The following is a 25904-nucleotide window of genomic DNA, read 5'->3' as shown; positions in this document are numbered from 1 at the left end:
TTTGGTCCTGGTCCAGCTGATTCAGCAGCTCTGCCCAAGACTTCCTGCTCAGCCAAATATCAGGCCTGGTTAAAAGTGTGCATACTGGGACACTCAGGTTAATCCTGGACTTTAATAATAACTCTTAATAACTAATACTTCTGTTGTGTTTTTTCACTGTTGTTATTTTCTTAATTTGGACAATTTTTTTTTTTTTTTTGTCTGTCCCATTTGGTTCTTTAGCCGTCAGAATTGTTGTCTGAAGACCAACAAGCATACCAAATGGATTTATTTTGCCAAATGGATCATCATGGCATTGCCGTATTGGTCCATTTGATCAACTTTTGTTGTTATTATTTATTTTATTTTCAGTAGTTACAGATGAGACAGACATGATTGGGGGATAGGAAAGGGAGAAAGAAAGAGAGGAAGGAAAAGAAAAACAGAAGGGAAGAGGGACAGTGAGAAAGGGCACTTACAAAGACAAAGAGAAAAAAAAAAAATCTCCTGGATCACCTGTTGAGAGAAAAAGAAGAGAAAACAAGCAAAAAAAAAACAAAGCAACATACTAAACACAACACCATCATGTTAATCTAGGTAAGTGTAAACAGCAATAAATACTAAATATTGAATGTTGTTGTGCAGCACAGACAGCGCACAATGTGCTTTGAAGTAGCAGCTAAGAAAGGTGTAGTTTATGTCTACGAACAGTGAACACCCATGTGCACACCCGTATGGATCAGCGTGCTTGTATACAGAAGGTTTCCCCATGTAACGGTCTGCTAGAGGGTGTGGAGGGCCATAGCCCCGTCCCCCAGGGCATGAAGCAGGCATGGAGGAGATCCAGGCTCCAGACATCCAGGGACCCCAGAGTGCGAGAGCCCAAGGAGTACCACCGGAGGGGCATCCGTGCCACCCTCCTGGGAAGGGCTGAGGAGATCCCCAGACGAGGGGTCACCCAGTAGCCACGGAGCAGAAGCCAGAGGGGGCTGCACTGGCGCGCCCGCCAGCTCTGCCGGCAGCCAGCTGTGCCAGAGTGAACCGAGCTGCAGGCCCCGAGGCCGGAGGTTCGAGGGCCCCCTTTGCCCCGGAAGAGGCCTGACCGAGCGACAGGCACCAGGCCCCGCCAAGTAGCCACCGGGAGTGAGCTGGTGTATACCTGAGCGCCCAGCCCCGGACACCAAGAACCACCAATGCACCGACCCCTGAGTGCATCAGTTACCGGCAGGGAGTGTGGTGAGGGGAGATAGGCCTCCACACTTTGGAGGGCCTGGGTGTTCCCAGGGAGGTGGAGTCTAAGATCTGACCTGACATATAAACACAGACAAACAGGCACACACAGACACAAACATGCATTCCCACCCTCATGCACACATATACAAACACTCAGCACTCATCCAACGTAGGAATAGACATATATGCACATGTACACACAATCGCACTCCCCCAACATACTCTATACCCCGGGTCCAGGTACCCTCGCCCCCAGAGGGGGAAACGGCACCCAGACCCAAGAGATGTGACCCTTTCCCCCCGGGGTGGAGGCAAGCAGACCGCCCCAGGCCTCGCAGAAGCAGGGAGGCCAATCTGTCAGCCAACACCTCCTCCCAGCCCCCCGCCCCGATGGCTGGCAGAGAACGGGGGTGTGTGAAGACCCCATACCTCCCTCCTCCCGCTCATGTGTAGTGTTGCTGCGTGTTGTTCTAAAGTGCATTTAAAACAGGGGAGGGCATGGTGCTGCTGCCGGAGAGCAGCAGGTGTTAGCACGGCCCCTCCCGAGAACCCTCAATGTCTACATGGATTTAAAATTGAGAGGTGGGCACCGGCGCCAGAGGTAGGGTTGAATACTCAGACCATTCACTGGACGCCGTTGGCGTGGTCACCCTCAAGGCCCTATATATATGTGTGTGTTATGACAGTGTGAATAATGTGGATGTCTAAGTTGTGGAATAAAATTGAGGCACAGGTGGCCAGAAGGGGACAGAGGGGGGGGATGTCTCCCCTGCACCCTGGTGACACACCCACACCCCAAGGCCCTACCTGTGTGGGTGGGTGTGGTGGAGCGGGAAGAGGGAGGCAGCCGGGGATGGGGAGGAAAAGAAAGGAGGGGCAAGATGCTCCTCCCTAGGGCCAGCTCCCCCGCTGACCCCAGTAGGCACCCCCGTCCTCTGGCACCCACCAAGGCAAGGGAGTCCAGGCCCATCCAGACCGGGGCCTACGGCAGCAGCACCGCCAAGCCCCACAGGACCCAGGGAAGCCCACCCTACCCCACCGCAGAGGAAACTGTACCCACCCTAACATTCAATCATCTCCCAGACTACACAAGACAACAGACACCCAGGTTAGGTTTGTTCTCCACCTCTCCTATGTCTCTCCCCCACCTGCAGAGTGGACTTCTGCAAGGATGGAACAACCTCACCGCCAGTTAAAGAGCCCCCCAGTTAGGCCGATGCACCAGAGGCCCCCTGCGCCAGGGCTGAGCCCCCGTGCACCCACCCGCCCACAACCTCGGCGACACACCGACTAGGACCGAAGCCCCAAGGCCCAGCCAGAGCCCCATCACGGAGACGAAGCACCCCCGAACCCCAAGCCCCCCCGCCTGCCCCGGATCCACTCAGGGGCAGCCAGGCCACCAGGCCAGTAACCTACGTCCGCCAGCACAGACCATCCCCCAACCCCCGCTGCACGCAGCCACGAGGAGAACACCCTCTAAGAGCAACCAGAGCCACTGACCAGGTTATGACCACAGCCCCCCGGGTTGAGCCCTCCCAGGATAACGTCTCTAGGGGTCCTCCAGGCGCCCTAAGCCCGTCCCAACCTCCACATCAACCACAATAGCTAAGACGGGACCAAACCACGACCCCCCACCCCCTCTAGGTGACGGAGCCGATCAAAGGAGCCCAGAGGGATTGATCTAATGTGGTGGCAGAGGCTGTATCAAGACTAATGTGATCTATTAGATGGTTTCTATATTGGCTAGAATTAAGATTATTTTTATTTTTCCAGTTCATGAGGATCGTTTTCTTGGCGATGCATAGGGCAGTAAAAACCATGTGGACTGTATTAGTTTCTGTAGTGACATCATCCAATTTTCCCAACAAGCACACTAAAGGGGAGGCTGGAATTTTACATTTCAGACACTTTGATAAGTCTTCACATATCTCACGCCAAAACTTCTGAACTGGTGAACAGAACCAAAGAGCGTGGATGTAATTGTCTGGTGTATTGCCTTGACAGTGTGAGCAGTTGTTGGAAGATGTAAAGCCCATCTTGAACATCCGATGACCAGTATAGTGCACTCTATGTAGTATTTTGTATTGTATTAATTGCAGACTGGGATTTTTAATCAATTTAAAGGTTTTTAAGCATACCTGAGACCAGAAGTTTTGGTCTAAGCTTACTGATAAATCTGCTTCCCACTTTGCAATAGGAAGGGATACTGATTCATCTATTTTAGAAAGTGTTCTGTATATTTTAGATAATAATTTGGGGGATTTAAGAGTAAGAAAATGTACCACACTTGGTGGTGTTTGTAATTCAGCTTGTCTGGGGTAAAATTTCTTTTTTACTATGGATTTAATTTGTTGATATTCTAAAAACCTTTTCTTGTTGATCCCATATTGTGCAACTAGTCTGTCAAATGAAATAAATTCTGTTCCCTCTAATATATGTTCTAAGTATTTAATTCCTTTACAACTCCATTCTGGAAAATTAATCATATTATTGTTTTGTAATATGTCAGGGTTATTCCAGATAGGTGTAAGTTTGCATGGGATTAATGAAGACTCCGTTATTTTTAGAAACTCCCACCATGCTGTCAGAGAAGAGCTGATGTTAACACTTTTGAAGCATTCATATCTTTTGATGTTTGAGCTGATAAATGGTAGGTCTGAAATCTCTAGATCATTGCATAGTGCCTGTTCAACATCTAGCCAGGGCTCATCTAAGAGGGTATGTTTTAACCATTCTGAAATGAACTGAAGCCTGTTGGCTAAAAAGTATTGTTGAAAATTAGGCAGATCTAATCCTCCTTTATCCTTAGTTCTTTGTAGCGTTTTTAAGCTGATACGCGGGGGTTTATCTTTCCAAAGGAATTTAGAAATATATGAATCCAGAGATCTGAACCAATCTTGTGATGGTTTGTTAGGGATCATTAAAAATAAGTAATTTATTTTTGGCAAGATCATCATTTTTATAGTGGCGACCCTTCCCATGAGTGATATGGGTAAAGATTTCCATCTAGTCAGATCGCCTTCTACTTTCTTTAGAAGTGGGATGTGGTTTAATTTAGTTAAGTCTGAAAGCTTAGGAGAAACATTAATACCCAAATATTTAATGTTTCCAGATTGTAGTGGGGCAGAAGAAGAGTTATGGAAGGAGCAGTTAATGGGAAGAACTGTAGATTTTGACCAGTTAATTGAATAATCTGAAACTCTTGAAAACCAGTTTATTAGAGTAATTACCTCAGAAAGGTTGGTTTGGACAATTTAATAATTTAAATACAGTTAAAGTGTTTACAATGATTTTTATTTATAGAACTTTATACATTTTATGTTGGACATAGTTTTAAAAAAAATATTCACATAAAGTTCAACAAACAGCAAGTTCAACTATGTACAGTGATTAAATATTTAAAGAATGTTATTTGTTTTTCCCCCTTCTCTTGGCCCAGCTGGCCGTCATCCTCCTGGCTCACTGAATAACTGGGCCCTGGAGTGTCCTCTTGGATGGCGGCAATTAGGACTGGAGGGCCTCTCTGGCAAACCCGGGTGATGTCGCTGCAGTGGGCTTCTCACTCACACCCTAAATCCAGGCAGAGGAAATCAAAAGTGGCAGTTGACAAAAACAGCAACAGTACAGGTTTACATGAATACATTCAATACATTATAATTAACAATACATATTTCAATACTACTGTGCATACTTTGTATTTTTTTTTTTTAAATTGTCCCTTTTTTTAGGCCGGCAAAGGGGTGATTTTCCCCGCCAGGCCCATTTTCTCAAGAACTGCCCTGACAGACAGAATATAATAGAACATGTCAATCATGAACATGTACGCCTGAACAGCATCCACAACAAAATGTATTAATCCTAATTCAGGGGCCGCATCCTTGAGAAGGCGCATTAGAAGGCCAATTACATCACAGCCAGGCGACAAAGGCTGTCCCAAATTGAAGGCTGCTCCAAATGCGTCCTTCATTTCCCCAGATTTGAAGGATCGGTCGGGTGTATCCATCCTGTCCCAGAATTCATAGCTCTGCCCAGCCAATTCCAGTTTCCAACAATGGCGGCAGCTACTTTTTTTATTTTAATATGACTCTTTCTGGGTCACAAAACTTTTGAGATATTTTCAAGCTGTAGCTGTGTAAACTCCAAATATCTGCTCGGTTTATCAAGACATCACATATTTGCAAAAGTGCTCCAAAGTTTTCAGAAACGTCTGTTACCCACCAGCTCGACAGCTGACTGGGAGGTCAAGGCTTACTAGAGCCGGCGAGAACAGCGGACTTCGTTTTCATTGTTTTCAGACCCCCGCGGTCTTTTGCTACTCAGGTTAAACATGATATATAAATCACTGAGATCACTTAAAAATGTTATAGTTTGGCTTTTTTCAGTGTTTTATTTGTTCCTGAGTAAATCAGTTTGGCTGAGATTAAAACGGATTTTTTTACAATTATTTTCTTTTTGCTGTTTTTAGTGTTTTATATAAGAAAACAAAAGTTGCTGGATGTAAGCCCAGTTCAATGTAATAATGACGGTTTCACGGCAGTAAGAACATTATGTTTTATGCCATGTTTTTTCATTTTATATATGACTTCTCACCCATCAGCAAACGTACGCTGCCCAGCCCCAGTGCTGCCAACTTAGCGACTTTGTCGCTATATTTAGCAAGTTTTCAGACCCTCTCAGCGACTTTTTTCTAAAAAGCGACTAGCGACAAATCTGGCAACTTTTTATGGTGTTATTGGAGACGTTTTGATGTGAAAGCAGGTGTTGCCGTGGGCACCTCGCCCGTGCCAAAGCACTCACAGGCGGCAGATAGTCCTCACGCAGCAGTCGCCTCCAGCTGCAGGAGATGTTCACCCCTACGCGTACAAACTGCAAATGAATCGCGCATGAGCGAAGCCATTGCTCCCCTCCCACTGTAACGCAGGGCGGGAGCAGCGGTAAATGTAGATTTTTCTTTGTCTAAAATAACTCAGTGCACTATAATACATCATTCTAATCATTGCAAACGTAGAAATCGGATGTCCTTGCAGAGCCTTAACTCCACGTTGTACATCCGATTTCCACTGAAGAGGTTTGCTATGTTCATTTTGATTGTTAATGGTTAAAATTTTCTTTTTACTGTTACTTTTTTTGGATCACAAGGTTTAAAACCACTTAAAGGAACACACACACACACTAAAACAAAGTAACTCCGCCAGTAAGTCCGGATAAAGGAGGAGGGTTGGAATTATTGAAAACAATAATTACTAAGAGAAAATTAATTTGTAGTTCTAAATATATTCTAAATACTTTTAGGGTTTTTTTTTTTTTAACTCACTTTATGTCTCTTCCACAATGTTTTTTCTCTTTCCTACAGCGTCTGTTACATTTACATAGGCAGGACCAATTATGCAAATTAGGCAATGACATCATTTAGTGACTTTTAGGACAGTCAATAGCGATTTTCCTGACTGAGGAGTTGACAACACTGCCCAGCCCTCTTCCAACACCTAAAAAAAAGTAGTTATTTGTGGCTTGTCGAGCACACAGGCAAAGCAGACTGGGTTTATTATCAACTCAGCAAAATGTTGTATAAAAGGGAGCGCAAGTGTCAGCAGTGCAATGTAGGCCTTTGGCTACAGCTTGAGAGGAAGTGCTTTTTGGAGCTCTACCAGAAGCCTGAACTTATTTAGAAGAAAAGAGATGCCCAAAAACAAACCACAGGGCCAAAAGTCAAATACTTGTTGTTGTTCAGTGTTTTACAGTTCATACTTCAAATTGGCTATTCTAAATCTTTTATTCATGGACATTTTGAGTGCCTCATTCAGTAAAAACTGTAAAATTTCTATTTTTAATCCCTGATTACACTGTTATAGTACGCAGTGCAGAAAAAAAAACCTACCAGATGTGGAAACAAATAGTAATTGTAAAAAAAGTACAAAAGCACACATTCATAGCTGATTTTATGCCATTTTCTACAGTTAAAACAACAAAATAACTCCCGACGGCCTGTTTAATATTATACGAGATAAAGGGTTAAAGAGATTGTACTTCTTCTAGCATCACTGCACATTTACGCAGATTATGTTTAGAACTGTTATAAAATTCATTACCAAACTTATTATTTTAACTCAAAGTGTATCTCAAAAATCAATAAATATGTTATAATTGCTACTAGGTGTGAATGTGCGTGTGAATGGTTGTCTGTCCCTATGGCGACCTGTCCAGGGTGTACCCCGCCTCTCGCCCTATGACAGCTGGGATAGGCTCCAGCGCCCCGCGCGACCCTGAAAAGGATAAGTGGAAGCGAATGAATGGATGGATGTTATAAACTAATGGGAGGGAGATCCCCTATGAGCCCTAATATACTTATTATGAAATGCTTAACTGCCAGTGAGACAAAGCCAATTTTTACTACAAATGAGAAATGAACATACCAATAAAGACTAACTATTCATTTCTAAGCAAAGTTACCCTCTGCCGTGTCCTTTGGAGCAGAATCCATGAATTTTGTAGTAATTCATGGATTTCTTCATACTGTCCTTCAGACAGCTGTTGGATGTTCCTGACAATGACACAGGAAAAAGAAAAAACAACTATCAGAGATTTTGTATAGCACAACAATTACACAATTTAAACATGTATAAACACATCGATGATGCATTTGATGAAGCATCAAATGCATCGGTCACTCAAAGCAGCCAGCTGTGCCAGAGTGACCGAGCCCCAGGCCGAGGGTACCCCACTAGTGATGGGATTTCCGGCTCTTTTTAGAGAACCAGCTCTTTCGGCTCCGAACCGGCTCTTCAGGTTGTTTTGTTGCTTTAATTAATTTATTATTAACAATAATATAAAATTATGCACAAAAGGAATTACTAATGTTAAAAAAAGTGGTTTTATTTATATATGTTTATATATAAATCTATGTGGTGGCCCCTAGAGACAAAGCACGTACAAACTCCAAAACACATTTCTAGCGTTAACTGAACTTCCAAAACAGAGCTACCTAGATCACTTAAATTACACAATTGAAAGCATATGTGTATGGTTTGTGTATTTATACACAAGCACTCATATATATTCAAATAATTTAAAAAAATGTTCATTTACCTGTTACTACCACACACCAAATCCGGTCGTTGGTACTTGCTGGCTTGTGTAGCCACTAGGTAACAAAAGCTCAACACTGCGCCTAGCATTCTGGAGCACTTCTGTTGTGTTTTGTATGTGTTTTGGAGTTATTACGTGTTTTGGAGTTTGTACTGCTTTGTCTCTAGGGGCCACCGTAAATATACTTTTATTTATTCACTCCACATAAAATGTAATAAATAAATCATATAATATAAAAACCAACTAGTCACAGTTCAACTTTTAACTATTTAAATTTTCAGCTTTTTCCTTTTAAACATATTTAAAGTGAAACAACATAGAACACTGCAAACCACAACACAATTAAATATAAATTAAAATATGAAAACAAAAAGAATATGCACGTTCTCTGTCATATAGGCGTGCATGAATAAACTTTCTGAATCCTTTATCATCCGCAACTGAAAATAGTTGTGGATGATTACTATACCTTTCTAATGTGACGTTGTTGTCCCTGGCTCCCTTTCTCTCTCTCTCCCTCCCGCTCTGTTCTTGTGCTACTGCCAGTGTAACTACCGCCCCTCCCCCCTCTGCCCAGCGCAAAGCACAAGGCTCGCATGCGGAGAGAAGCGGAAAAAAAGTGCGAGAGAGAGGGTGAGAGAAAGGAAAAAAAACAACCCACGGCTCGCGATAAGTAGCCGGCTCGTGTCGTTCACGTGAAAGATCCGGCTCTAAGAGCCATTTCGTTCGCGACCGACCCATCACTATACCCCACCCCCGAAGTGGCCTGAGCGAGCCCCAGGCTCCAGGCCCCGACAAGCAGCCACCAGGAGTGAGCCGGTGTGTACCTGGACGCCCATCCCCAGACACAAAGAACCACCAATGCACTGATGTCTGAGGGCGTCTGCCACCGGCAGGGGAAGTGGTGGGGGGAGATAGGCCTCCATACCTTGGAGGGCCTGAGATGTCCCCAGAGAGGTGGCGTATGATACCCGACCTGACATATAGACACACACAGATACAGACATCCATTCCCACCCTCATGCTCTCATACGCAATTACTCAACACTCACCCGACGTGGAGACAGACATAAATAAAGACACTGTACACACAATCACACTCCGCAAGCGTACTCTAAGCCCTAGGTCTAGGTACCCTTGCCCCTGGAGGGGGAAACTGCAGCCAGACCCAGGTAGTGTTACCCTTTTCCCGAGGTGGAGAGAAGCAGACTGCCCCGGCTCGGCAGCAGCAGGGAGGCCCCACATTCCAGACCCCAATCGGACGGCCAACTCCTCTTCCTAGCCCCCCCACTCCAACAGCCAGCAGAGAACGTGTGTGTGTGTGAAGACTCCAAACCTCCCCCGCCTGCTCATATGTAGTGTTGGTGCATGTGTGTTCTAAGGAGCCTTTAAAACCCAAGAGGGCATGGAGCTACCTGCGAGAGAGAGCAGCAGGTAAGTGCATAGCCCCTCCTGATAGCCCTCAATGTCTGAGAGGTGGGCAATGACGCCAGGGGTGAGGTTGTACACCCTAATGGTCTTTTGGATTATGTGTAGCGTGCCCACCCTCAAGGTCCTATATGTATGTGTTATGAGAGTGTGAGTAATGTGAATGTCTAAGTTGTGGGATAAAATTGCACCCCCATACTCTGCAACCCACCAGGGAAAGGGGGCCCAGTCCCATCTGGACCGGGGCCCAGTTCAGCAGCACCGCCCGGCCCCACAGAGCCCAGGACAGCCCACCACAGAGAAAAGTCTGCATACCAGAGGCATCATTAATGCACAACACAAGTAGGATGGCCAAGAGAGTTTGCTTGACAACTTCCATACCATATGATTTATCTGTGTCATCACCAGGACAATTGCACTTTAACCCAACTCACGTTCAGATGTGCTGTCTAACAAACATAATTCTGAATGTTTTTCATTATATAATTATTCACCCCTGGCTGCAAATGGGACACCTAAGTTACCTGAAGTAGGAGACACTTGTATAATTTGGGTCAATAACGTAACACAGGTATTTCCTGAAAAGGCTGATCTCATTGTGACAGGTCACATTCACATAAAATCACACTCACCTAATTTCATCAGAGAAGCAAGGAGGATCCACAATGCAACTTCAAATGAAACTTGAACTTTGCCCACACTCGAGATAAAGTGGGAAAACCTTTCCGGTGCCGTTACTGCCGATGTTAGTTGCATTGTTGGTGGAGAAGGCTGTTTGGAGCTGGCAACATTGTGGGTAAGGCCCAAAACCATCAGCAGGAACACTGCCAACCTGTTGTGCATCTTGAGCAAGATGGATTAAAGAATGTACATTATAACCAACAAAATCAACACCATAGATAAAACCAAAATCAGAGACTGCTGTTTTCCCCGCTAGCTTGATAGTTGAGTGGGAGGTCAAGGATCCATCAATAGCAGCAGCTACTAAGTTTTAATATTACTCTTTCTGGGTCAAAATAAACTTTTAAGATATTTTCAGGTGAGAATGTAGCTGTGCAACAGGCTGTACCTGGGTGCAGATCTCTTCATCAATGGCAAGTTGTTTTTTCTTCACCACCAGCAGCTTCATTAGGCTGTTTGATTGTCATGCCCTTCAAAGAGGATAAGAGGAACAAGATATTATACAATGTACACACACCCCTACAGTGGTTAGGACAGAAACATATGTGTCCACCCGCCTGTTCAAACAATTTAAACTTATTTTAGTGTTTTTCTAACATTTCTGCATCTCTTTGTCAAAATAATGAAGAAACTTCACACTTTGATACATGCTGATCTTCTTAAATCAGACTTGGTTACTGAAATCAGCTGAAGGCTGAGTAGTATTACAGGGCACATTTGTTAGAATATCTAGCAGCATATAATATTTTACAGTAAACAGGAAGTCCCAGATTTCAACAAAATCATGCAAAACTAGTTTACATAGTAAATGTAAATCTGGAAATAAAAATCTGCATAACTCGAACAAATGTACTTCTCCTGTCATCCTCCCCATCTTATAATGTGTAATGTTTGTTTTTATGTATGTAAATTGATCTACTTTTTAAACTGCCAATATTGAGAAATAAACAACTCAGACAAAAAACTGAAGCAAACAACAGCACCATTCATTCTCTTAACTAACTTTTACTTGGTTATACTGGAAGTATTCTTATGTTATTATATGGTGCGATTGCACATCTCTGCACCTCGGCAGCTTGAATCAGAGTACCATTCTGCTTATTAAATTGATTAAGACAGCCATCTGGTTAACGGTATAAACTGGATGACAGATTCCTGCTGTTTAATAATACAGGCATGTAAGCACAGGACCCTTTGCCTTTATCACCTCATGTTTATTCCATAATATTTATTTATATAAGGACTAATATACAAGAACTTTCAATGACAATTGTTTCTTCAAGTAACTTGCAATTTGATTAAAATGCTGCACTTTCGGCTCATAGCACAATTAATCAATGTCAGATGGGAGCAATAAGACTGACTGCATTTTTAACAGTCATCTGAGCCTAAACAAAAGATGTATTATTTTAGTCCGAGTGACTTTTATCTTATTTCTACACTTGTAAAGATCCCTGCTCATAATTAAAGAAATGTAACACTCTGTACTGTAGTTTAACATTTAACTATAATATAAACATCATGAATATCTTACCAAACTAACTAGTTTCATATGGCCGTCTTGAATAAACAGTCATACCAGTTAAAACATCCAGTGACACTAAATTAGACACTCAGCCATGACCAAGATCACAAATCCAGACTTGTTAGGGCTCAGTTCCTAGTATAATGGCCACTAGGAGAAAACACATGTAACCCAAAAAGAGATATCTCACTCAAGCGCCTGTTGACAAATAAAATGATGAAGATTTTTTACTTCACACAAGTCAGACTTCCAAATAATAATGCTCATGCAGACACAGACAAATTAAACTTTAGTTGTAAATTAAGGTTTTAATCATAAACTCCAAGTTCAAGTGGTAATTCTAGCAGCATGAATAAAATATGTTCAAAAACAAAATTGGTTTAAAGCGAGAGAATATGTTTTCAGGGTTTTATTTTAGTTGCTGGTTGTCTGGGTCCAACTTACCTCTGAAAACCTTCCTACAATCGCACCTGGAGACGTGGCTAAGTGATGCACCACAGTGCTTAAAATAAACAAAACACAATGTTGGGTCTGTTCCCACAAACCCCGCTAGTTCTAGAGACTTATTCATCATGAAAGAAAACAAGGCAACAGTGTTCGATCGATTACTTGCGCAAGGGAGGCCTTTGGTCAAGAACCAGCTCTTGGAGCTCACGCTCCTAACCTGTCTCCAGCCCAAAGTCCTTCAAAGAGCAGCTTCCCTCGCAGCTATTTATTGAGAGACAGTTCACACAATAGTTTACAACACGTACCTCCCCTCTTAACCCCCCTTGGTTACAAAGACGAGGCACTGTGTGTGTTTGTGTGTGTGTGTGTGTGTGTGTGTGTAGGTAGGTGTGTGTGTGTGTGTGTGTGTGTGTTGCTGATCAAAGGGTCATAAACTCAGGAAGCTTAGATCAAAAGAAGTAGATCCTCCAGATAGGATGTATCTGTAATCAAACCTACAGCCCCTCACCCAAAAACTCAAGAATCTGAGGAGGGGGACTGTGGAATTGCTTTCATCCCACAGTTAAAACAATGTAGAAATGGATGGCAAGCATAAAAATGACAAACATTTAACAATCCACTCTAACACACAATATAGGTGCAACACTATGTGTCTTTATCTTGAATTTATCTTTCTTAAAGAACCAAGCTTTCAGGTAACCAATATCTGTTATTCCTTATTCACAGTTTTTGCATTTGATATACAGATTTTCTCACTTGCAGTTGTGTTAGGATACACAGCTACAGCAAAAAAATTCATTTTCAAAAACAGGAGTTCAGAGAAAAGAAAATATGAGTTGAGACTGAGCAACTAGTTTGACCAAATAGGCTTTTTTTCCAAGGGAGGAAGAAATAAGCCTCCTGTAAATACGTTCTATGAAGTGTTTTTAAGTTTAATTCTCTGCATGCACGTATGGTTGCAAAAACAACATTCGTTCTGAGATAGACTAAATTCTGCCTTGGTGACCACTGGCGATTCAAGTACAGGGAAACATTCAAACTAGATACAAATATAAACGACAAAAAGGAGCTCTTTTGCAAACCAGCATTAATACTGCTGAGAGATGGAGACGAGTGGGCAGAAATACACATCGTGATAACAACTGATGTGATGTCTAACCTGCATATCTGGCATCAACAAGACATTTTCGCCCCATGAACGGCTGTTTATTGGATATTTTTTCTTTTTCAGGCCATTCTCTGTAACCTTTAGAGAGGACTATCAGGGAAAATCAGCTGATTCTGAAATGCTAAGACCAAGTTTGTCTGGAAATGACAACTATGAGACATTCAAAGTCATTTAAGTCATCCTCCTGTTGCTAGATATGAACTTCAGAAGGTCATCTTTACAGCTTGACCAGTCCTTAAATGCACTGGGTTGCTGCCATGTGATTGACTGACTATATTTGTATTAACAAGCAGTTGAACTGGTATAGCTAATAAGTTTAAGTATACAATGCATTTTCATGAAAAGTTCTGATAAATTCTTTGTAACCCTCAAGAAAAAAAATTCTAACTCCAACTGTTTAAGAGTTTTGTGTGTGTGTGTGTGTGTGGGGGGGGTGTTCCTGGTTAATAAATAAATAGAGTACTCATACCTGAACAAAGACAGTGAAGAAAATCACTGTAATAATGGCAGTGATGGCTCTGTCTCTCTGGAAAGTGATCAGTTTCCAGCAGGAACGCGAGGGAGAAGGCAACGGCACCTCACAGGTCACTGCAGGCAATTAGAAACTGATCCTCTTTGGTCAGCTTGACAGTATGAAATTTGTTGGTCATAAAGGTCAGACCAACAACAGCTGGAAAGAAGAATGTAAGTGTCAACAAACAAGGATTAAATGCAATATGTCTAGTGTATTTAGATTGCAAGAAAAACAAAGTATTTTAATAATAATAATAACATTATCTGTAAAACACTTTCAAACAAGGTGCTGAACAGTTATTTGAGATTAAAAAAAGATAAAGAAATAAATAAAAGCAATACAATTTAAAAACTAAACTAACAAGCACGCAATTAAGACACATAGGATAGGGTGAACAGTGGGTCTTTAACTTAGCTTTAAAAAATCTCATAAAATTTCAGGGAAATAACAAACTTTCTCTTCAGAGCTGTTTTAGCTTTTGGTTAACAAGTATGCGAATACTTGTATGTATGTAATTGTATGTATTTGCTAGTATGCATACATTTGAAAAAATCACGCAAAAATATAGGAGGGCTGACCTATGACCCGTGCAACGAGACACAGAAATACTGTGACTGTGATGAAGGTCCAGTTCCAAACTTTTTTTTTTTTTGTTTGCCTGTCCCGTTTGGCTCTTTTGCCATCAGAATTATTGTCTAAAGGCGAAGAAAGATGCCCAACGGATTTACTTTACCAAATGGACCATTGCCTTGCCGTAATGGTCTATTTGATTCACCTATTATTGTTTATTTTATTTTTTATTTTCACTTTCTAGATAGACTTGAATGAGGAAAAGAAAAGGGAGCGTTCCAAACTTGAGGTCCGGCAACCGCGACCACTCCCACAAAAATAAAAATGAGGCTTTCATTAAACCTGCTCCACATGACCAAGTCCACTTGCAGGAAATGTTGGCCTGGACAAAGGGTCGCATCACAACACAGCGTGCGATTAACCTGTAAAGAGAAATGGTAATAATACAATTATTTTTAAATATATTATGTAATAATATTATTATATATAGTCATATAATATACAGAATACAATTAATGTGGGTTTTTTTTCATTTCACATCCAGTTGGCAACATTATAGACCACAATAAAGTCAGGTAACACACAGCCATGGTATGTTAAAATTAGTACCAGTTTACTTGAGCTGGCAGCAACAGTGACCACTTTAAAAAAACACAAAAGAAAAAACACACAGCTCAGAGGTTCAGTTACATACTAATTTGGAAAAATAAATAAAGATATATTACAATTCCTGTCTGGTAGGGACCTTCTCTAATCTATTCATGCAATGTTTCTGTCAAAAAGGCTCTTGTTATGTGAGGGCTGTGTGCAGGCAGGAATGGTGGACCCAAAGTGCAGACGCTCCAAGGCAAAAGGTGAACTCAAAACAGCTTTAATGCTTAACTCAAAAAAGTTAACAAAACTGAGACTCCAAGGTGAACTTACGCCAACAGAACACACAGCTAGATAAGGGTAGATCGTGACCCAGACAAACTGAAACACAGGGCTTAAATACATGGAGGGAGCAATCAGGGAATGGGCAACAGGAGGGAAACACAGCTGGGGCAAATCAGGCCTAATGAAACAAAGGAAGCACAACCAGACGCATTTAAATGAGACACGGACTTTCAAAGTAAAACAGGAAACATAACACAGACTGAACTTACAGACACAGACTCACAGGCAAGCACTACAGAGGGAACAGAGACGTGGGACCAGGGCAGACACAGACACACAGACAGGGGAGACAGCAACTAAGGATTACACAGAGACATAAACCATAAGACAAAACTCTAACAAAGAAACCAAAGACTAGAAATGATAAATAATATAATAAAACTCAAAACCCTGGGTCAACGACCCAGGCATCCAATCACCTCTGCTGCTGAGGATAAACTCATCCAAGTCACCAGCCACAGAAATTGCAAGTTAACATCCACTCAGATCAGAGCCCAGATAAATGCCACACAGAGTTCCAGTAGCAGACACATCTCTACATCAACTGTTCAGAGCAGACTGTGTGAATCAGACCTTTATGGTCAAATAGCTGCTAAGAAACCACTACTGAGGAAAAGCAACAAGCAGAAGAGATTTGTTTGGGCCCAGAAACACAACCAGTGGAAATCTGTGCTTTGGTCTGATGAGTCCAATTTGAGATCTTTGGTCCAGACACAGCAGACAATTTTTCAACAGCACAATGACCCCAAACACACCTCCGGGCTGTGTAAAGCGGGGCATACACTGTGCGATTTTTTCAGTCGCGCGATTCAGCTCCTGCTCAAACTGTACGATTGACTCGCAGGGGTTAGAAGTTCGTAGGTCACGATGCAGGGTCTCACACTATACGGCCCAATGCTCTGATGCGACCTGAGTGCTCACACTGTGCGTCCATAAAAATGAAGGTTATAAGAGAAAATCTGTCGCTCGCTCTCCCTCTGTCTTTCACTCACACAGACAGGCACACCACCACCATCAACTTTGCTAAATTGCTAATGAAAAACATTGATCAGGCAGCTGTGATTGAGCAGCAATGTAGATCCAACTATTTTCACGGTTGTTGTGGTCGTGATAATTTTGTGAGGCCACATCGAAAAGGCTCGGATGAGCTTTCCAAAGTTCTACAAGTGCCTCCATTGCTTGTGTCCAGATCACACGCGGCACTGCTGTGCTACTCCGTCTTTTTCACCGATGTTTATGTGTTTGCGCGTGCGCAGTGTGAGCGGCTGCGGTGACACCCTCACGACGGTCGTGAGGATTTCAAACAGGTTTGAAATCCTCCTGACCAAGCGATTGATGATCGGGAGCTGGTCGTGAGGTGTTAATCGCTTCTCGTTACCCCACGTATACTACACGAAGCACGATGAAGGCCAAACTCGGGCCGATCACCAAAACGGTTGCACGACTCAAAAATCGGCTCAAAATGGGCCAAAAATCGCACAGTGTAAGCCCAGCATAAGGGAGGGAGAAGGAGAGTGATGGTGTGCTGTGTTGTCAGATGGCCTGGCCTCCACGGTCACCTGACCTAAACCCAATCCAGATGATTTTGGAAGAAATGGACGGCAGAGTGAAGGCAAAAGGGCCAACAAGTGCTCAGCATCTCTGGGAACTCCTTCAAGACTGTTGGAAAACCATTTCAGGTGACGACCTCATGAAGCTCATCGAGAGAATGGCAAGAGTGTGCAAAGCAGTAATCAAAGCAAAGGGTGGCTATTTTGAAGACTCTATAATATAAACAAGTTTTCAGTTATTTCACACTTTCTTTGTTTACTACAAAATTCCATGTGTTCATTCATAGTTTTGATTCTTTCAGTGAGAATCAACAATGTAAATAGTCATGAAGAAGAAAACCATCAAGAACCATTAAATGAGAAGGTGTGTCCAAACACACTCACTCTCTGATATAAATATATATAATATATTAAAAAAGAACAACACACAGGCATTAGGTAGTATGACTATTAGGAAATATTCTTTGGTAATGACACAAGAAGAAATATATATACACAAATACACACATACAAAGGCGCACACACACATATATACACACACGCACACATATATATATATATATACATAAAATAAATGCTGACAGCACTAGTATATACATATCCACATCTCGCTCTCTCTCATATATCTCACCTATGGTGGATGTGTGGCTGGGCTGAGGGATGGGGCTGGCTCTTTTCTGCTGAGGGGGGAGACACTGTGCAGTGAATTTTTGAAAAAAATCACGCAAAAATATAGAAGGAGGGCTGACCTATGACCCGTGCAACGAGACACAGAAATACTGTGACTGTGATGAAGGTCCAGTTCCAAACTTTTTTTTTTTTCTGCCTGTCCCATTTGGTTCTTTAGCCATCAGAATTGTCTGAAGACCAACAAGGATACCCAATGGATTTATTTTGCCAAATGGATCATCATGGCCTTGCCGTATTGGTCCATTTGATCGGCACTCCTTTTCATTTTTGATCCACTGTGTATTGGAACTTATTTGACTACTTTTTTTTGGGGGGGGGGGGGGGGGGGGGGGGGGGGGGGGACCAAGACAGCACAACTGATCAGATGAGAAGTCAGCTCACCTGATCATTTGTGCTGTCGATGTGGGCACACGGGTAGATACATACAGTAAACAGTAAAAGAAGATACAGAGAAAATCCGTTGGATCACCTGTTAAAAGAAGAAAAGAAAAAACAAACAACAAGAGAATAAGACAACATAGAGAGAACAACCTAGATACATATAAGTAACAGTAAATACTAACTATTGAGTGTTATTGAGCAGCACGCAGGACCGACAGTGCACAATATGCTTTAAGGTAGCAGCCAAGGTAGATATAGTTTGTGTAAGCGAGGACCCGTGTGTACATCTGTGTGTGTGAGCAAGCTTAAGTTCAAAAGGTTTCTCCATGTAATGATCTGCTAAAGGGTGTGGGGAGCCATAGCCCTCCCCCCCAGAGTATGAAGCAGGCGCGGAGGAGTTAGTTCGTTAATCATTTACAAATCAATATTGTCTGTATGGACAGTGATTTTAAAAAGTGCACATGTAAAACACATGTTTTAAGCAATGCGATTGAAAAATTGGGGTGCACCTAAGTTTTGTGCTGGTGCACCAAAGAAAAAAATGTTAGACGCACCAGTGCAACCTAGGCCTGATATATATACATACATACACACACACACACACACAAACAGAAGAAAAGAATATAGTGCAATATATATCGTTACCACACATGCTTCAAATTATACTGCAATATGGATTTTACTCCATATTGCCCAGCCCTACTCTGTATGTAGAACACAATCTGTTCTGTGGGCTGTTATATAGCTGACTTGAACAAACTTACGCAATGACGCCAGAGAGGTTGAACATCTCAGCTGACAGGTAGGCCATGTTGCAATGATAGGCAGTGAGGATGCCGTAGCAAGATCCAACTAGGATGCCACCCAGTCCAGCTAAACTGAAAGCAATGACTCCCAGGAAGATCTTCAGAAATGTCACTGAGGCAGTAACATAAAATTCCTGATAAAGACGATACAATACCTATGAGAGGGAAAGCGAAAGAGGGAAGAAAAACTGAATAACAAAAAAAGATACGAACTAATGAATATTAGTCAAATAGTTTAAGAAACAGGAGACTGGCAGGTGATAAGGACATGAACTAATGTCTTAATCAACCAGTCAAGGTGCAGTTAAAATCCAGTCAAGGGATAAGCACAGAATGTATTGGTCACTGTGAAGCACTTTTTTCATGAAATATAATGAAAATAAATATGAACTCTGGGCTGGTTACATATTGTATGAATTAAAATGGAAATATTACAGCAAATCAGAAATCCAAGACCACAGTTCACAAAGTATATCACATTATTTAAATGTCAAGATTAGTATGGTTACATAGGTTGGAAAAAAAAAAAAGCATGCACAATGTGTGGTATATCTTTTTGACTTGTGCCAGTGTCACTTTAGCCAGAAAAATGTCTGCTTCTCATATATATATCAGTCTGGTGTGCTACTTAGACTCCAGTTCGGTCACTCACCACAGCTACAGCATCACTCAGGATTGACTCGCCGAACAGCAGGATGTGTACGATTGTGTTCATTTGGATCTTCTCAAATACAGCAGCAGAATCCACTGCTGATGTGACTGATCCAAAGAGCAGGCACTGCAGTAGACCTGTGTTGGTTAGTACTGTACTGCCTGTGCCAATCTTACATACTCCATAAAGAATGCCCCCAACAAAGAAGGCATTCCAAATGGAACCCACAAAGCCAAAGAATAGAACTCTGCCCAGGTTTTCTAATAAGGGTCCGATGGGCAGGAAGTAGCCAGCATCTAAGATGATGGGGGGCAGCAGGCAAAGGAAGAATAATTTATGGATGATTTGTGGGACTTCTTCTCCCACGGCTCTAAAGAATCCCCCAAACACCAAGCCCACCACAATAAAAAGGCACCTATCAGGCACACGGGTAGATACATACGGAAGCCGCTGGAACCCTGGATGGAAACAAAAGAAGAGACAATATCATGTAAGGAAACAGCAAACATGAACAAGGGCATGATATGAGTTATGACTATAGGCACAGAGCAGCAGTAGGTTTGTATTTATAGTATAGACCACCTGTGCTCACTGTCAACTACAAAACAAACGCAGTTCCATGTGTAAAATACAAGCAAATGGGTATTAAGCGAATAAAATGCTTTGTGTTGGTTTATTGGTTAAAGGATGAGTAAAAACAAACAACGAAACAGTTTTTGTGGACACTCCCTAAAATTTACCTCGCTGTTTTCTGCCTTACAGAGATTACACTGAAGAAACAAACTCAAACATGTCAACCCCATTGCATGAGAAATCAGCTGTGACATTCAGCACTTTTATTATGTTGTCAACTTCTTATTACAATTTAATCTTCTGTCATATCGCAAGACTAAGGGAGCTCGCATCCCTTAAATTTCTCGGTATTTTCCCCAAATGTGATAATTGTTGGTGACTTTAATATCCATGTGGACAATGATAAAATCCCTTTTTCCAGAGATTTTACTTCTTGTTTGCGCTTCTACAATACAAAACATTTTCTACTCATTCTAAAGGTCATATCTTGGATTTGGTCTGCTGTTCTGGCATTACCCCCACGCACTGTAAAGCCCGTTTATTACCCCAATCTGATCATATGTTTATTTCTTTTACTGTAAATACAATAGCCCCGAAAACCTGCACTCCCCGTGACATCATAACTCGTAATCCTTAAGAGACCATATTACCCCAATTCTTCAACAGCTTCACTGTTTTTTTGTATTTTTTTTGCATTTTAATTTATTAGAATCTATTTTAATCTACTGTTTTATTGATATCTTTTCTCTTTGTCAGGTGACCTTGGGTTTTAGAAAGGCGCCCTCAAATAAAATGTATTGTTATTATTATTATTAAATAACTTTTTCTGAGACTACGACGTTGTGTCTTTTGAGTTTACGAATGGTAACAGAGGATGGTTTCCAATTATAAAGTACCACCAAAGCTTGATGAAGCCAGGCCATACAAGTACTGGAAGAATTAAGTTAATATTTGGAGACGAGTTATGAAGCTGGATAAAAAGGAAGTAGGCACTTAAGCTAGCACTGGGACTCATGGAGAGAATCAGAGAAATGGCCATGGAGCAGTGTTGGGTGTAACGCGTTACTGTAATTAAATTACTTTTCCACTGAAAAAGTAGAGTAACTAATTACTGTTCATTTTTAGGTATTTTAATTACAGTTACTTACACTGTACTTGCGTTACATTGTAAAATAATTAAACTCGCTGAATATCATTATTTAATTTCAATAATTTGTCTTCTAAATGTAGAAGTAAACTCTGCTGCTTTAACATCGCTGTAGTGCAGCTGCACGTCATTTCGCACCAGTTTGCTGCATAGTCGTATTCTAAAGCGGAAGATGTCGGACTCGGCTGAAGCGAGTGGCTGTTTTATGAAATGGACATATTCCCGTCTCTTCACTTTTCTGAAACAAGCAGACAAGAACATTACAGTAATATGTAAAAACTATCGGCTGCTGTTAATAGCAGGAGTAATCTAAGCGCCTGACACGAGAGCATAGACGAACACTTCTGAGTGATCCTTGTTCATCATCCATGGATAACACTGCGGCAACTCCTGCTAAGCAGGCAAAACTTGATTTTACTTCAGCAGCACAGAAAGCGTCTAAAGGTGAGCTTAAAAAAATGATTGCAGGCTACATTGTGAAAGAGATGCTACCGCTGCGTACTGTAGTCTCCGTCTTTTAAAAAATGTATTTATTATTTAAAGAGTTTAATTTCTATTGTTTGCCCACTCAAGGTTTATAGGGATTTTAAGAAGTATTTAGTTAAATTATTTATTTAGTAATTAAGTTACTTTTCTGACACAGTAATTAGATAAGTATTTTAAATACAATATTGACTAAGTAATTAGTAATTGGTAATTAATTACTTTTTTAAAGTAACTTACCCAACACTGCCACAGAGATACCCACTGAACACTTAAACAAAGATGATGCTATGGAAACACTACTTGCAAAACTGGACACGGTGTTTCAGAGAGACTCCATTACAAAGGACCGCAGCGTGTCCATGGCAGACTACATAATAGACTTTGAACAGCATTAGAACCGGATGAAAAAGTACAAAATGACGCTGTCTGGAGCCAGCATTAGCATTAAAGCTTCTACAGCTTGTCTTAATGAAAAACATCGAAGAACTTACACTGACACGCGGGCATTTGCGTCTATGAGGTCTGCACTGAAACGGACTTTTGGAGGGAAAGCAGCCGGAGCTTGCAGTGGACTTCAACTGAACCAAAAAGCGGGGGGGGGTTGGTGCTAAACGACACAACGATACTTCATCGCAAAGTGGGCAGTAACAACCACTACAAGGTACTAACCCAATCAAAAAGTTTGGCAAGTGAACAAGATGTGCTATTTGTCAGAGCACTTACCACTGGGCTAAAGACTGTCCTCATCGCATTAGTGACAAGGCACTAACCTGGCACGTACAGAGGGGAGGGGGGGATAAACACCCGCCCCTTTCCTGCCGGGTGCCCAAAGTGCCCTTTTTTAAAGGCGATTTTTTTAAATTAATTTTTTTTAAATGTGTGTGCGTGCTGAGTCCTGTCTGTACCCATCAAGAATAATATTTAACTATTAACCATAGTTTTGTTAAATAAAAAGATCTGGCTTGCAACAGTCACATGTCTACCATTAACCAATGATCGTCCTTGAGAGCAGAGCACGCTGGTTACGAACCGGGAACGAGCTCGCAAAGAGCACGCGCATTTTTTGAGCGGCCAGAAGCTGTTGGAGAAACACAAGTTAATTGGGTGACGCTGACTGATGCAACAAAAACCAGTAAGAAGGCTGTACACATCGCTGGACTGGCCATCGGGCAGTAAAAAACAAACACCAATACAAAATCCGAAATCAGACCTCCAAGTAATAGTGATGGGATTTCAGGCTCTTTTTAGAGAACCGGCTCTTTCGGCTTGGCTCACTAAAAAGAGCCGGCTCTTTCGGCTCCGAACCGGATCTTCAGGTTGTTTTGTTGCTTTAATTAATTTATTATTAACAATAATATAAAATTAAGCACAAAAGGAATTACTAATATAAAAAAAGTGGTTTTATTTATATATGTTTATATATAAATCTATGTGGTGGCCCCTAGAGACAAAGCACGTACAAACTCCAAAACACATTTCTAGCGTTAACTGAACTTCCAAAACAGAGCTACCTAGATCACTTAAATTACACAATTGAAAGCATATGTGTAATTTAATTTTGTGTATTTATACACAAGCACTCATATATATTCAAATAATGTTTTAAAAAATGTTTATTTACCTGTTACTACCACACACAAGTCTTTGGTACTTGCTGGCTTGTGTAGCCACTAGGTAACAAAAGCTCAACACTGCGCCTAGCATTCTGGAGCACTTCTGTTGTGTTTTGTATGTGTTTTGGAGTTTTTACGTGTTTTGGAGTTTGTACTGCTTTGTCTCTAGGGGCCACCGTAAATATACTTTTATTTATTCACTCCACATAAAATGTAATAAATAAATCATATAATATAAAAACCAACTAGTCACAGTTCAACTTTTAACTATTTAAATTTTCAGCTTTTTCCTTTTAAACATATTTAAAGTGAAACAACATAGAACACTGCAAACCACAACACAAATAAAAATAAATTAAAATATGAAAACAAAAAGAATATGCACGTTCTCTGTCATATAGGCGTGCATGAATAAACTTTCTGAATCCTTTATCATCCGCAACTGAAAATAGTTGTGGATGATTACTATACCTTTCTAATGTGACGTTGTTGTCCCTGGCTCCCTTTCTCTCTCTCTCTCCCTCCCGCTCTGTTCTTGTGCTACTGCCAGTGTAACTACCGCCCCTCCCCCCTCTGCCCAGCGCAAAGCACAAGGCGGGAAAAAAGTGCGAGAGAGAGAGAGAGAGAGAGAGAGAGAGAGAGGGGAAAAAAAATCACGGCTCGCGATAAGGAGCCGGCTCGCGTCGTTCACGTCAAAGATGCGGCTCTAAGAGCCATTTTGTTCGCGACCGACACATCACTACCAAGTAAATAACTTGCTTGCTTCAGCTCCTACGACCAAATACAAACAGTGGGTTAGCTCAACCCACCAAAATACCCCCAAGCATGATAGCATTAATGGCGCCTAAAACACATTTGTGGCACACACATACTACACATTTCTAGCATCTAACGAAAACAGGCACAATGATGACAATAATTGAATTAAAATCACATTCAGAAACATCAGAGTGGACAAATATACATTATATGAGTGTTGTACAGTGTCTGGAAAGAAATGACACCCACCTCTCCCGCAGAGGAACTGTAGAAAAGGGGAGAGGCCAAAGGGGTACACTGTATTTATGGGTTGCACCAAAGAAGAAGAACAATGAGGAGGGGCTTCAACTGATAAAGAACATAACTACAGGCTTGAAGGTCCTAAAAGTCAGGTATAAACTGGCAAGTAAAATTTGTGGTCTGGAACAGATTTTTTGTGTAACTATAACAATATGTAATTTATGGCCCGGTTACACACGGCTGCTGCTTCTCTCCCCCTCCCTCTACTGTTGCTTTTTCAATCATGAAACCGATCAATGATCAGCTGATTGTTTTTTCTCTCTTGTTTGCAGTGTTGGGAAGGTTACTTTTAAAATTTATTCCACTACAGATTACAAAATAAATGCCAGAAAATGTATTTTGTAACGTATTCCGTTACATTAGTCAATGAGAGTAACGTATTCTGAATACTTTGGATTACTTAATATATTATCATGATTTTTTACAATCTTATATAGAAAACTATTCCGCACATATATAAAAAAGGTCCGGGGCTCTAAACCGTTGTAAGGTACCTCTGGCTAATACATCGGGTTCGGTGTCGGGCTCGTAGTCGAAAACCAGCTTTACTTTGTTGTCTGGGTCAACTTTGCTAGCAAGACACAGAGAGAGGAGTTGAAAGGCTGCTCCAATGGAACTTATTGTTTTGGAGAAAGACAGTGTACAGTCGAGTCTTAATAGCTTACTTACAACTGGGATCGTCAGGCACTCTTTTTGGCTGCAGTGGTTATTATTATATTTACATGCTTCTATCTCCCGTTTCAGCTCGTTGACAGCTTGTACTTTTCGACTCTCCTTTTCCTCCCTCCCTCGCTCACAGACACATAACAGGTATGGTAGTCCATTCTCCCTGCAGCACGGACTACACTGCCCATGAAGCTACATTCTTTAGGGGAATGCCTGCAACACTCTGTCTTCTTATTAAATAATTTTAAAAACTACTTCTTCACTTCATTATGAGACGCTAGATTGAGACACAGGCATTTGAGTCTTTTAATTAATGCGTGTTCTGTTTGGGTTTCCACTGGCGTGGAATTACCAAAAATAGAAAGGGCATAGCCTAACATATAAAACAGCAAAAGACCGCTGTGTAATCCCTTTATTTCAACAAAGTAACTGTATTTTGAATACCAACTTTTTATACGGTAACTGTAACGGAATACAGTTACTCATATTTTGTATTTTAAATCCGGAACGGCAGTACATATGTATTCTGTTACTCCCCAACACTGCTTGTTTTGTTTATCGCCCACTTTGCGCCAGAAAGAGGAAACCAGTTGCACTAAAAAACAGTACCATGTTGAAGCTTGATAAACTGTTGTTAGAATTTATTTAATATCACTTTCTAGTATCAGCTGATGTTTGCTGGAGCCACAGCATGATGCTGCTGGTCATGATATC

General features: G+C 41.5%; 1 pseudogene; it reads right to left on the bottom strand.

Annotated features, from left to right (window-relative positions):
- Positions 1–7732: 7732 nt before the first annotated feature.
- Positions 7733–25348, bottom strand: LOC135932748 (Na(+)/H(+) exchanger beta-like; annotated as a pseudogene).
- Between the last annotated feature and the right edge of the window lie 556 nt (positions 25349–25904).

This window comes from Pelmatolapia mariae, linkage group LG22, assembly GCF_036321145.2.
Source record: "Pelmatolapia mariae isolate MD_Pm_ZW linkage group LG22, Pm_UMD_F_2, whole genome shotgun sequence".
Taxonomy (NCBI): domain Eukaryota; kingdom Metazoa; phylum Chordata; class Actinopteri; order Cichliformes; family Cichlidae; genus Pelmatolapia; species Pelmatolapia mariae.
Note: the sequence above shows the minus strand (reverse complement) of the source record. Positions and strands in the feature narration are given on the sequence as shown.